General features: G+C 38.6%; 1 protein-coding gene across 2 annotated transcripts in view; it reads left to right on the top strand.

The window, feature by feature from the left end:
• Itprid1 (ITPR interacting domain containing 1) overlaps window positions 1–14,420 on the top strand; it is a 127,067-nt gene that overhangs the window by 14,292 nt on the left and 98,355 nt on the right. The window contains exon 1 of one of the 2 annotated variants that reach the window (XM_041640047.1): window positions 1,858–1,975. The exons of the other annotated variant lie outside the window; for it this stretch is intronic. The gene's annotated coding sequence lies outside the window, so the exon portion shown is untranslated. Of the gene's footprint in view, window positions 1–1,857; window positions 1,976–14,420 lie in introns of those variants that run through there. 2 annotated transcript variants of the gene reach the window in all.

Genomic DNA, 14,420 nt, shown 5'->3' with positions numbered 1-14,420 from the left:
TCTTTACTCCTTGATACTTTGCAGGAAAACCAAACTTTACATTTTCATAACAAAACTCTCCAGCTTCTTTCATGAGCTTTTTTCTCTCTAATGCCTACGAGACAAATAGAAACATTTGCTCATTTTGGAAACAGTGTTTTACTATTGATTCCCCCTGCATAATGGATCAAAATAAGACCTGCTGGCTTTTCTTTCCATATAACGCTAAAATACCTCACTTCTCGGTTTATATCTGTGAATGGTCCATCACTGGAAGAATTTACCTGCTCTCCAGATACCTGCTCTCAGTCTTGTTGATGCCAATCTTTCTGTTCTGCATATGCCAGCAATGAAACACTTTTAGGATAAAAATCTGACCATGTCATTTCCAGCCACCCTCCAAATGAAGTTCAATCTCGTACTGGCATATGAGGGGCATCATGTGTGTTCTAACTACTTCTTCCTTCTTTGATTATGTTACTTGACTTGTCCATTCCTTTATTACTGAGTCTTGCATGTCTTCAGCCGGACCATTCATCCTCTTGCATTTAGAATTAAGCACACATTGTGGCTCTCTCTAATTACCCTCTTCCTCCTGTTCTCTCTTCCTCCTGCTCCTTCCTTGTCCTCCTGTCCTCCATGCAGAACAAAGGGGCTTATGCTTAGTTTCTCATACTCATTTGGAATCTATCCCAGACAAATACATGGTGCGGGTAAATTCAGCTAAGTACAATTCATTAACAGTGATTCTTCCTTTACCCTGGCTTCCCAGAACAATTTGCTAGTGGTGGAACCATTTACTTAGAGAAGCCCTCTATCAGGTTCCAGTTACCTTAGACTAACTATGGAGCATTCCAAAATTCCATTTTATGACACTGTCAAATTTCTGAGAACTGGGCTAGAGTTTTGTTTCCTCACCTCGCCATCTGAGTATAAAACTACAAAGTGAATCCCGTGAGGTCAAAATAATGAGAATAATTTACTTAGTGAAAGTGTGGAAATGTGTGGCATCGCTGCCAAGTTTCCTGTTTTTCTCTGGGCTCCTAGGAACTGGAGAGCCCCTGAGTTTAGCTCTCACCCTTTCCCACCACATCCTCATCTGACTCCTGTTCTTGTTCAGGACCAACATTAGAAAATGGAACAAGCAAATTGCTTTAGGCAAACTTCCAATTGGGCAGTGTTCTCACAGTCTAAGCAAACACATTATCATTTTGGATTCACTTCTTTATCCCTTCCTTTAGACAGTTAACAAACTTACCCAAGTGCATCCCAAACACTGATGTCCTATGGAGAGTAGGAGCCCTTGGGATGTCCTCTTAATCTGGTCACCCTTCCAGGACTGGAGCAGTGTATGCTTATGCTTAGTTCCCTTGGAACTTTCCAATTGCTCTTTCTGTGTATTGAAGCCCTCAGACCTGAATACCAAGTCCCACTGTCCTTGTTTCCAGGGATGGTTTGCAATGCAAATCACTGGATTGGTAACAGGCAGTACCATAACCATGGTAACCAAATGAAGACAAGTTGCTTGCCCTCCTCAGGAAAGTGCTCTCCAGCACTGCATTCAGACCAGGTACCACAGCCAGCGTGTCAAAGTTCACTGAAGGAACAGGCAGTTTCATAGAAATAGTAAGACAACAGAGCCATTGTATCATTGCCCACACTCTTCCTCACAGCCCTGGATTTGTGACTAATAACTCTTGTCATTTGTATTTTCTGCTACTATTTTTTTCTTGTAGAGAGAAAAGGAGATGGAATGAATCACTGTGGGTTTTCATTTTGAACTTGACCATGACTTTTGGCAAGCAGATCATTCTGGGCTCTCATAAAGATCATCTTTTAAATAGGAGCAGATAGCAACCAGGGTCACTTTGGTCACCAGGATTTTTCCATCTTAGTGTTGGTGAAGACAGGAAAACAGAAAGTACCAAGACCTCCATCCACATTCTCAGAGAAACCACAGCAAGCTCCAAGCCTGTTTCTCTGCTGATCTGCTGCAGTAAGTCTTACAAACTGTGTTTTCCCAGTCTGTGGGGAGATGGTAGAGCTCCGCTCTTGTTTCCTTTCTGTTGGAATGAGAGGGCCGCTTGAGCTTGTTTTGAGATTCCTTACCTACCTGCAGCTATGGGACTGGGTGACTCCCAGGAATAAAGCCATTGGCAGCAGGTAAAACGATCTAGTTGTCAGGGAGTCAGGCCTGCGCGCCTTCATGCCCTCTGCTTGGTGGCCACTATTAACATGGAAAGGTCTAATGCTCTAGGTTCGAATGTATTAAGTCTTATCCTTTAGTCACTCAATACTGTTTCTAGCAATGTGTTCAAGGAGTGTTGCCGAAATGATGCTGTCTTCTTTTGGTAGCTCTTCTTTGCTTATTGGATTTTTTTTTCACTGAATCTTCATTTTTAACCAATCAATGAATTCGTTAAAAATGAAGAATGAGTTTAAAGTACTAAAGCCATTGGGAATGTGTGTGGGTGCTCTGCATAGGCATGGGCATGTGCACACAGCATGCTGTGGAAGTGAAAATCTTGACAGAGTAGAGAATGTTCCTTCAGGCCAGGTTTACCAGATAAAATAAAAGAGTCTTAGGTATATTTGACTCTTAGGTTCACAACTTTTATTTGATTGTTTGATTTGTTGAAATCTGTCCAAAATAATTCACTAAGGCTGTAAATTGTGTGGTTTGGGGTTCTGATTGTTTGTGTTCCACCTAATCTTCAAATGTAACTGACTACTCTGTGTTTAGTGTTGAACCAGGCACCTTTATTAAAAGAAAAGAACTGAAGAAGGCGGTGGGGGATAAGTGAACATAGACATCTCATTATAAAATTTTTATTGAAAAATCACCCATTTATAATTGCCTTAGTACCACACACAGGAAATAATTTCATACTGGTATTCAAATATTATGATGGGAAGCAAACATCAAAGCAATCGGAACAGTTCAGAGCTGAATGATTCTTGCCTCACTATGTTGACAAGAACCCTTTCTTTTTGGCAGTTTTTAAACAATCCTGATGTTAAGCTCATGCATCCGCTAGAGTACTCTGCTCTCTGCATTCACCTCTTGGCTGCCCCATGTAGCCAGTCACCCCTCAGAACAGTCTCCGCAAGGACTCTAAAAGAGCCAAAGGGAGTTGGGCACAGATAGATTTTGCATATCCAAGAAAACTTAGGAAACACTGTCCAAAATACCAGAACAAGGTTTAAGTACATTGGGAATTCTTTTGAGTTCACTAGTCAGAAGGTTGTCCAGATATATTGTTAAAGTAGTTCAAACAAGTTAATATGCATTTAGAAAAAAAATAATAGACAGAAAATTAGCATCTTGTTTGCCAATACAGAATACTTCCTGTATGTCTCCCATGGACAGCCTAGCATCTCTGTGACTTGACCATGGGAGACATTAGTGTCTGGAGGTTACAGGAAGTTTTGCTAACTGTTGAAGCTGTAGTGAGGGAGAAAAGGAAGCAGGGATAATAAGAAACGTGGAGAGATGGAGAGAAGAGAGAGGGAGAGAGGGAGGAAAAAGGGAAGATGGGAAAAGGGGGGATAGAGAAATGGGGAAAGTGAGGAGAAGGAGGGAGGAAAGGCAGGAGAGAGAGGGAGAGAGAGAGAGAGAAACAGAGAGAGAGACAAACGGAGAGAGAAGACACACACAGAGAAAGAGAGAGAGAGAGAGAGAGAGAGAGAGAGAGAGAGAGAGACTATGGGCAGTGTTTTGTGGATATTATCCATTAGGCTTTATTGCAGACATTATGAATTGGTTTCTTTTAGGAAAACATACGTGAAAAGAGAGTATGACATTTCCTTCAGCCAAGCTTGGGCTTCAGATGTTTATGTGGCTTGTCATATTTTCATCTCCAGTCTGAAACATCCTTTATTCTATTGCAGAGATATTTCTCCTGCCTCTGTATTTGGCTATTATTCTGCCTCTTATCAAACATGTGCCTTGGAAAGTTTGAGACAGTTTCTCTTATTTGTCCTGTCCTATCAAGAGTCTTCCAACAGATTCTGCATGACTGAGCATAGGGAAACTGTGTGGTTCTCCTGAGCTTTCCCCAGTCATAGACTGTCTTAGTTAGTGCTATTGTTGCTATGACACAACACCGTGACCAAAGCAATGTGGGGAGGAAAAAGTTTATTTGACTTAGACTTCTACATCACACTGTTCATCACTGAAAAAAGTTAGAACAGGAACTCAAAAAGGGCAGCAAACTTGTGGCAGAGGCCATGGATGGGAGTTGCTTACTGGCTTGCTCTTCATGGGTTGCTCAACCTTATAGAACCCAGTACCTCCAACCCAGGGGATTCTATGCCCACAATGGACTGCATCCTCCCATATCAATCATTAATGAAGAACTTGTCCTACAGGCTTGTCTACAGCCCTATCTCATGAAGACTTTTTCTTAATTGACATTTCCTCCTCTCAGATGACTTTAGCATGTGTCAAGGCAACATAAAACTATCCAACACAGCCTCCTACTTAGGGCAGTATGGGGAGTGTTTCCTTGAGGCTTTTATTCGTAGCGTGTCAAGGCAACATAAAACTATCCAACACAGCCTCCTACTTAGGGCAGTATGGGGAGTGTTTCCTTGAGGCTTTTATTCGTAGCCGAGTCTACAGCAGATCCAAACTTCTGAGCTACTAGGAGAGCTGATCTTTTAACTTGCATAGGAAACATCCACTAAGCAGAGAGAGGAGGTCTTCTTCATCACTCTGTGCACATTTATTTTGTTTGCCTCTACTCTGGTTGATTATCTTTGTATTTTATGCAACTGCTTTGCTGTAGCATCTTGCTATTCACAAACATTTATATTTTGATATAGCCAAATTTAACCATCTTTTGCTCTAAATGGGTTTTCATTTTTATCTTGATTAAGCAGGGCTCTTCTACTCTAAGTTGTAAAAATACTTTCCTGTGTTTCTCATAGGCTTGTTCATCTGTCTGTTTGTTGCCTCTTACCTTATGATTGCACCTGGAATTTATTTTGGTCAACTGTATGGAGTAGGAATTTAAATAGCTATTTGCTCCTGAATGAATAGCTTCTTGTTCCAAGAGAGTTTACTAAATCATTTGTTTTTAACATTAACCTGATATTTCTTATTTATGATTTTCAATTAATTCTGAACTGGTGTTTGATTGCTTATTGATAACTTGCCATCCAGGGAGGAATTAAAAACGTTCATTCTCTCGATTGAGAGTGCTACTCGGGGAAGAAGGAAGCAAAGGCCTGGCTGACTGGCTTTCCTGACAATTAACTCAAGAACACGGCCACCTCTCCTTTCCCTTTCCTTTTTCTTCTCCCAGAAACTGCTGAGATCACCTTTCTCTCTGTCCTATTGAAATTAGACTTTTTTTTTTTTCACTCAAACTCAAGTAAAATTGTCCTTGAGTTTCCTTCTGAGTCCATTTTAGCTCAACAATAAATAAGTTAATAGAAAAAACCCTGCAATTTTAAGCCTCTACAGGTAATTGTGTCCTCACTGGTAAATACAAACTTTTAAGAAATAATTCAATATTTCTAATCCCAAACAATTTTCTAGGCTAACACATCTTGCTACTGAAATTTAGCAAGGATTTTATAAGAAAAAAATACTGACCAATCACCCACATTAATAAGAAAATTAAAAAAAACCAAGCAAAATACTAGCAAAATAAATTTAACAGGTATATAAATTGACACTACATCATGACCTACTTGATTTTTTTAGGGTCAAAAAATTCATAAAACATTTAAAAAAAACAGCAAATGCATTTTATTGCACTGACAACATACAATAGAGATATGTTATGGTGGAAAAATAATTTGACACAAATCAACATTATCTTACAACATTTTACAGACTTATCAAACTAACAACAAAATGCTTAAGCCAGGGTTGAGTAATGTCTTTGAGGTTTGACAGCCAAAGTATCTTATTAAAGATAAAATGTAAAAGCTTCCCTCATGTACCGTGTGTAAGGGATCATGCGAAGCTATTCAAACTGCTTTTGTTTATAAATCAACTCTTCCTCCATTCTTTGCCAAGATACCCTGCTTATTCTATATCCCACATGCCTCAGAATCACATTTCATGCCACCCGCTGGGGACTCTTATACCAGCCAAAACCTTGTCTAATAGCTGTATCTTCTTGACAACTTTACACAGACCGAGTTACCCATTGACAAATATGTTGTCAGTACATTTTGGCTTCTCTTTCTGAGCTGTCTATGAACCCTTAGTTAATTTTCTATCTAACCATTTATGCTGTTTATAGTTGACAACAGTCAGAAAAATCTTACTTGAATTTTTTGTTAGAGATGAATGATTAAACCATGGGTCATCAAGAATATTGGGAATGGGGACATATTGGATACGGAAGGCTTCCGATGAACACTTATGAAAACTCTGGGCAATGCAAAAGGATTTCAATCAGAACAAGTGTAACTAGAACTCATTATTACCACTGTTTTCTGTTGTAATAGGAGCGGGCCACTTCCCGCCACCTGGCTACCTTTACCCGAAATAATTATATGGAAACTGTATTCTTTTAAACACTGCTTGGCCCGTTAGTTCCAGCCTCTTTTTGGCTAGCTCTTACATATTGATCTAACCCATTTCTAATATCCCTGTAACACCACGAGGTGTCTTACCAGGGAAGATCTTAACCTGCGTCACTGTCGGGTGGGAGAATTATGGCAACTCACTGACTCGGCTTCTTTCTCCCAGCATCCTGTTCTGTCTACTCCGCCTATCTAAATTCTACCCTATCAGAGAGCCAAGCAGTTTTTTTTATTAATTAACCAATGAAAGCAACAAATAGATACAAGACCCACCTCCATCAGTTTTCCTTTGCTTTTAATGAGTTTCTGTAGCTGAGGTGGTAAAGATCTATCTAGTCATAAACCAGGATAAACAACAAGCCTACACTTAAGATTGCTTCTATAAAATGAGTGATGGTGACTTTTAGGACAGAATTTACAAGTTGGAAAGCACCTTAAGGTTATCCAAATCTTTCTGTCTTCTTGGAGGTATCAACAACACACTAGCAACCTATTTCTGAATGAGTGAAATTTCTCTAGGGCATGCCTTGTTTGCTGAATATAATCATTAAAGGAAAAGATGGTGATGCTTTTACAGTCTCTTATAATCATTTACCAGGAATAAGATCTCATTCCATCTCTTATTTCCTTGATATTCAGTGGTTATGGTCAAGATGAGGAAAAAAGATGTTGGTATATTGATGGCAGAGGGATGAAGAAGGTTGCCTCTTCAAATGATGCAGGTAGAAAAGAAACTTAGACAAAAGTGCATTCTTAGTTTTTAATCTTTTCTAATTACCATCTATTTCTTTGAGGTTTTGTTGTTGTTACTGTTTTGGTTTTGGTGGTTCACCTGTGTGTCTCTTTTCATATATATCACCATAATAGTCTACTACGGGATTGAAATACGATACAATTCTCCTTGTGAAACAATATATTATTTTAAACTTGAGATGTATTCAATTCATGATTTTAGAGTGAATTACTTGACTAGATACTGTATATAGATTATTTTAATTTATATGTATCATATTTAATGTACATACTCAATTTTTAAAGCCAATTTAGCCTCCCAACTAAATATAAAAGGTAGAGTTCACATCCTCTATTTATAGCTCTCCTCGTTGTCAACATCCCTCAAAATGGAAGCATATTTTTGCAATTAAGAAGCCATATTGAGGAAACATCATCACCCAAGGTCCACAGTTTGTGTTATTACTCATGCCCTGTGTTTGACATGATTATATGCTTAACACCATTTATTAAACATTTTTTATTACACAGAGTCATTTCACTACACTAAAATATCCTCTGTGCTTTGCCTGTTCACTGTTCCTCTGCCCTAATGCTTAAAGTTTGTCGCTATTTTTCTGAATTCATAGTTTTCCTCCTCCTAAATTTCTTCCTCACACATTTAGTTTCGGGCAGTATGTGACTTTGCAGACTGGTTTCTCCATTCACCTCCTGTTGTGGAGCATTAAAGAGTTGTTATATTTGTTAAGGCCGTGGAATATTTATTTAATGATGTAAAGATGTGCTGTATTCTTTTATGTTGCATTTGTTTAACTCTGTGAAGCTGTGTTACTTTGTCTTTCTAAAACACCTGATTGGTCTAATAAAGAGCTGAATGGTCAATAGCAAGGCAGGAGAAAGGATGGGCGGGGCTGGCAGAGAGAATAAATAGGAGGAGATTTGGGGAGGAAGAAGGATCAGCAAGCAAAAGGAGGAGAGGAGAACTCCAGGGGCCAGCCACCCAGCTACACAGCCAGACACAGAATAAAAGTAAAGAAAAGATATACCAAAATATAGTAAGGTAAAATCCCAGAGGCAAAAGATAGACGGGATAATTTAAATTAGAAAAGTCTGGCTATAAATAAACCAAACTAAGGCCAGGCATTCATAAGTAATAATAAGCCTCCGTGTGTATTAATTTGAAAGCTGGGTGGCATGCACCCAAAGAGCCAAAACAAAAACAAAAAATGAAAAAACAACTACAACCTCCCAAGGAACACTCTGTTTTTACCCCAAGTTTTGTCAGTTATAAAAGGGTGCCATAAACACCCATGTGGAAGCTTTGTATGAATATAAGTTTCCAACTCTGTGTGGTAAACAACAGTAGTGTGATTGCTAGGTCATACGTAATAAACTGTGAAGCTGTCTTTCAAAGTGGTTACAGTAGTTCTTACTTCTGCCTGCAGTGAACGAGAATTCGTGATGGGCTACATCCTTGCCCATTCTCGGTCCTATGAGTGTTCTGAAGTGCTAGGAGCACTCTATTCGGTGTGCCAGTGGATATCTGGTCTGTATTTCCTTGACAACATATGGCATGAGCCATCTTTTTATATGCATATTTATCATCTGTGTACCTTCCCTGGTATCCTGAAGTCTTAACGTCTTTTGGTCACTTTTTTATTCTACTTGTTTAGATATGATGGTTCAGTGGTGTTGCCCATTATGATAGTCTTTTATCAGATAATGTTTTTGCACATATTTTCTCCTGGTATATCTTGTTTTCTTTCTCTTGGCAACGTCTTTTACATACAAAATACATAGTTTTAACAATACCTATCTTATAACTTATTTTTTTCATAAACTGCTTTTAGTGCCATTTAAACATTTTTCTACATTATTTTTTGATTGTTTTTATTTTGCACGTGCCATTTAGGCTTCTGGTTCATGTTGACTTCATTCTTTATCTGCATGGTGAAAGCTGTGTCCAGATTCATTGTTTTACACATGGACTTTTAATCATTCTGGTGCCCTTTCCTCCTTCCAGCTCAGTAGGAACTGCTTCTAAACTCTTGTTTTGTCCTGTCACCAATTTCGCTTCTCGTCCAGCATTGGTAAAGGATGCAGGAAGAGGCATACTTGCCTTGTTCCTGATCTTGGTGAGGCATCTAGAAATTTCTCACCAAGTATGATGCTAATTGCATACTTTTTGTAGAGATTATATGTTAGGTTGGGGATTCCTACTTGACCACCCTATTTTAAAGACAGCAGGAAAGATAGATGTGAGGGATGTGTGATAAAGGCAAACTGAAGGGTCACTTAAGTACCATAACCACCAGCTAAGATGCTTCCTGATTTGTTAACACCAAAGAACATAAGTTTATCACAAAGCCACTTTTTAACATCCCATATATTCTACTGTTGATAAGTATTTCAGAGTCTGTGTCTGGGAAGTATTGCTATTTGTCTCTTATTATTCAAGGGCTAGAATCAAAATAGCTCCTTTCTAAGAATCCTGATGTATTTATAAATGAATGGATTCCTTTTATAGCATTTGGAAAATGATCGTGTGTTTCTGTTAGTATGTACATCCTTCTACATCTCTCACTATAGTTAATTGGCATAATTTCTAATAATCAACTCTAAGCTTCTTAATTTTTTCTTGTACATAGTAGACACTCTAATATTTAATCAAATTAAATTGGTAAATGTCATTATTGAATTCATTTACTTATAATGGCTTACTTTTACAATGTACTTTATGAATAATTTCTGGTGTGTGATACATTGTCTGACATAATAGGGATTACAAAGATGAATGGGTCACAATTTTCACTTACTAATAATGCAGATTCCAAGGTCAGATGCACTCACTGTTTCCTTCATTAAGCAACTACAATCACATGTATCCTGGACTAAGCACCATGGATACAGAAGGGATTTCATGGGTTTTACATTTAGTTAGTTCATTTATGTGATGGGAGAGACATTCATGAGGTGAACTCTTCCACTTGAGTCTGGTGAGCTCTGTCATAGGGTTTTTCACAAGTTGTTGTGAAAACACTGGAGGAGAAAAATGCTCTCAAGCAAGTTCTAGTTTAGCACAATGAGACAGTGTCTGGGGAAGACAAGGGCTCTGCTTGCAGCAAGTCCTGTACTAACATGATTAGGGAGGAGAGCATGTTGATAAAACTTAGTTCTCCTCTTTAAGAGTTTGATGCACTAGAAGCGACTTAGATTACAGAGATGGTAGACTAGAAAATGAGCCATGTGAGCATCACACATATTCCCTCATCCTTTCTTTCCCTCTTGGCAGAAGAAGGCAAAGCCAATGTAAAGAAGACAGAGCAACCAAGGGAAAGGAAAGGAAAAGGCAGTCATTGAGGAAGAAAAAAAGCTTGAAAGTTGGGACATGGTTAGAACAGTGATAACATTGGTGAATTAGTAGGTCTGATGTCACCAGGCCTGAAGTTGTTGCAGGTCTCTGGGAGGCAGTGTTTGTGGTCTTTCAACTAATAATCTCATGATCATTTTCACTGGCAAACGATGACTCCAAGTTCAGGGAGCCTGGCATTAGGTTTCAGCTGGGGAATAAATGCCTTGTCTTTAAATCCAGCTCACTCCTAAATGGCAAGAGTGAGCAACCTTCACATATTTCATGGTGGGAGGAAGCCACCCACAGAATAAGTCATCACAGACTGCCTGTTCCTCTCAGCAGAGTGTTGATGGAACACACTCTTCCCCAGAATCTGCCTCTACTTTCCTGAATCATTTGGAAGTCTTTACCAGTGTTTGTGGGACTTCGATACTTGGATAAGAAGTGAGAGCAGAAGGGGATTCCTGGCTTGACTTTGTTGCTCGAGATTTTGAATCTTGCAAACTTATGAGTACTAGGAACAATGGCTTATTCTTCTTGTTCATGTAATTTTGTTGAAAATAATTTTAAAATATTTTCACTGTGAGCACCATTAGCCTCATATTAAATAGTCTGTGTGGAAAATGGAAATAGAATAATTAAATTACAGAATTATCTCATCTCATTCAATTCCTCCCTATTATGTGAAAAGAAGCTACATTCCAAGAAACTTGAAACTACATGTCTAGTGTCCTACAGCCAATTGACAGCTATTTGTTGATTAATTTAAACTAGAAACTACATGCTTTTCATTTCCCTGGTAATGAAAATTAGCTGTTGAGAGACTAATAGGAGAAGTGAGAAGAAACTATTCAGATAGTTTTAAACCATATTTTAGATAGTACTTACTATGATAGGAATACTGCTTGTATGTGTCTACATATAAATAATATATATAATCACATTAATTTTCTAATTAATATCTATAATGCATTACTTCATGATGCTTTGAACAATTCCTAGCAAATGTATAGTAGTGACATCTTTTTAGCCTTCCTTATTTTAATCAGCTCTGTTTTGATTTGTTCAGTTGTTTCTGGTATTCATTTACACAGCCGCTCATTTAGCAAACACATATTGAGTATCTTACCTATGCCAATATGAAAAGATAACAAAGATATCTGCCATGGATAAACTCGCAGAATGATTAAGTTGGGTAAATTGAAGGATAAACATAGACTTACCAAACAAAACCATACTTTAATAGTAATTTACAATGAGTTAAGGGTAACTGTGAAACAAACATAGATGCATTTATATAGGAAGAGGTTGTAGGCAGAAGAGAGAAGTGAACACTGAATACTGAGGCATAGAAACTCAAATTTTAGAATCTAGGAAGATGGAATCAAACTTGAGAAAGATTGCTTTACACTAAATAGGAAGAAATTCTGGAAATGTCATTATTATGAATGCAATTAAAATGTGTTTTTATTAAGACAAAGTTATAAGTACAGCTTCCAGAGATTCTAAAATGGTAAAAAAAACAAGGAGAGAAAATTAAGCTCTAATAATATATTCAGCTACATATGGAAGGTGTGAATGGTGTGTGGACAGGGTCCTCTTACTAGACCCAAGAGAGACTGAAAGTTCTGTTTGATAGCAGTGGAAGTGGATGTTTGAGCTATGTGGTAAGGGTGTTCCTTTATTTTAGGATTAAAATTGAGAGATGGAAGGGATATAAGAACCAAGGAAGGCTTTTCAGTTCTTGAACTGAGCAGGTATGCTAAGGGAATGCAATTGGTTGAGATACAGAATGTTAAAAGAGGATAAGATGAAACCAAGGAAACAATGAAGAATTCACTGTGGCATATCCTAAGTTTTCTATAAATATCCATGTGGAAATGTCAAGTAAATGGGAACACTCTGATATGAAGTTTAGAGAATGGACAAGATTTGGAAATTTGAGTATGGAAATCGTCATCGTTGTTCTATAAAACCAAGGTGAAGTTGAATTCAGATTTGGAAGGGTAGGTGGAGGATTATTTTAAGGTCGATCATATGATAGTATGTTTCAAACTGGATAGAATGACCCAACAAGAAGGATAAAGATGGTGTCCTAGGAAATACTGAATAGAAGCAACAGAACATTTTTTGACTTGTGTAGAAGGAGCTGCGGCAGGCCTGCTTTTCGTCCTTCCCAGCTCCCTGTAGATGGAGCGGTGGGTCGCTTCCCACCACCCAGGAGGGCTCCTGGCCTCCGGCTAGCTTTACCCGAAACAACAACATGGAAACTGTATTCTTTTAAACACTGCCTGGCCCATTAGCTCTAGCCTCTTACTGGCTAATTCTCCACATCTTGATTAACCCATTTCTAGTAATCTGTATAGCACCATGAGGTGGTGGCTTACCGGGAAAGATTCAGCATGTCTGACCTGGTGGCTGGCTCCATGGCAGTCTGACCCAGAGAGGAGAGGCATGGCGATTGCCCTCACTTCCCTTCTTCCCAGCATTCTGTTCTGTCTACTCCACCTACCTATGTTCTGACTTATCAGGCCAAGAAGTTTCTTTATTAATTAACCAATGAAAGCAAAAGATAGACAGATGACCTTTGCACATCAGACTTGGGATGTGGGAGGCCATTTTCTGATTAATAAATTATGACCATAAGAATTAAGTAGAAAGAAAGATTACTGAAAGTGAAAGCATAATGGACAAGGCTTACAGGGACAAACACAATGGAATGTCGTTTACATTGCAGAAAGATGACAACAAAGCCCTTTTATTATTGGTAGTGAATGAGGGTGAATACAGTGGGTATCTATGACTCCATAGTCGGATGACATGTGCAGAAAAAGCCAGAGCACAGAGCAGCAAAGCAAGCACAAAATAAATTTATGCCACTCCCAAATATGTAGATCAGATTGTTTGGTAGGAAGAGCAGAAGGTCCTGGCTTGAGAGGCTGACAAAGGAAAGAACATCTAGGTTGCAGCTGGATAAGGGACATGGAAGGCTATTTAGTACTGAGATTGGCATAAAGGGAACATGAGTCCCTGAGATTAGGGGAGTCCAGAAAGTATAGAAGATGGGTGAGATAAGCAATGCCACTACCTTGAATGTCACTTGGGGGCACAATGGGATGATGCACATTCTCTCCTTCTCTTAATGTTTCAGCTTCTCAAGAGTTACAATCTTAGTTTTGGTAGTGAAGTGAGTAATCTTGAGAGTTTTATTAATAATCTTTTTGAGAGCATGCACCTAGATGTTTCTTTTATAGACTTCTGTGGCCATTGCCAGAGCTGGAAAGAGACATTGGGTAGTCTTCAAGTAACCTTTTCCTAAGAGCTACTGCTCTTAGGGGAGTCAGTGTATGAGAGAGGAGAGGAAAGAAGAGAAGTGTGGATAACATGAAGATCTTATGAAGGGATGAAGAACTGTTCTGATAATGAGTATGAGAAAAAACTCAAGGAGGTGGTTAAAGAGAACCCCATGGACCCAAATTATGTCATGGTTATTCTTCCTTTATGAAGTTAGATCATTACCCACAGGACCTATTAAGAAGGGGTGACCAAAGCTAGAAACTGCAGCCTGTTCTCATGAGATCAAGTACACATTTGAAGAAATTTCAAGACCCTGCTAAAAACCTCTAGCATGCCCTAGGGACTCCACATCTCCACAGTTGTAGAAGCTCTGTAATCTCACAATTTCAGATATTTCTATTATCCAGATTGAGTGATTTCAAGCCAACAAAAGTCCTCCACAAACTAAGAATGCCAAATTTGTTTTCTACCTGAAGAATTCTTATACTGATTGTTAAAATGATTAGTCTTAAAT

The sequence above is a fragment of the Microtus oregoni genome, unplaced genomic scaffold, assembly GCF_018167655.1.
Source record: "Microtus oregoni isolate MIOR12 unplaced genomic scaffold, Mior012 000062F_ref0000492, whole genome shotgun sequence".
Taxonomy (NCBI): domain Eukaryota; kingdom Metazoa; phylum Chordata; class Mammalia; order Rodentia; family Cricetidae; genus Microtus; species Microtus oregoni.
Note: the sequence above shows the minus strand (reverse complement) of the source record. Positions and strands in the feature narration are given on the sequence as shown.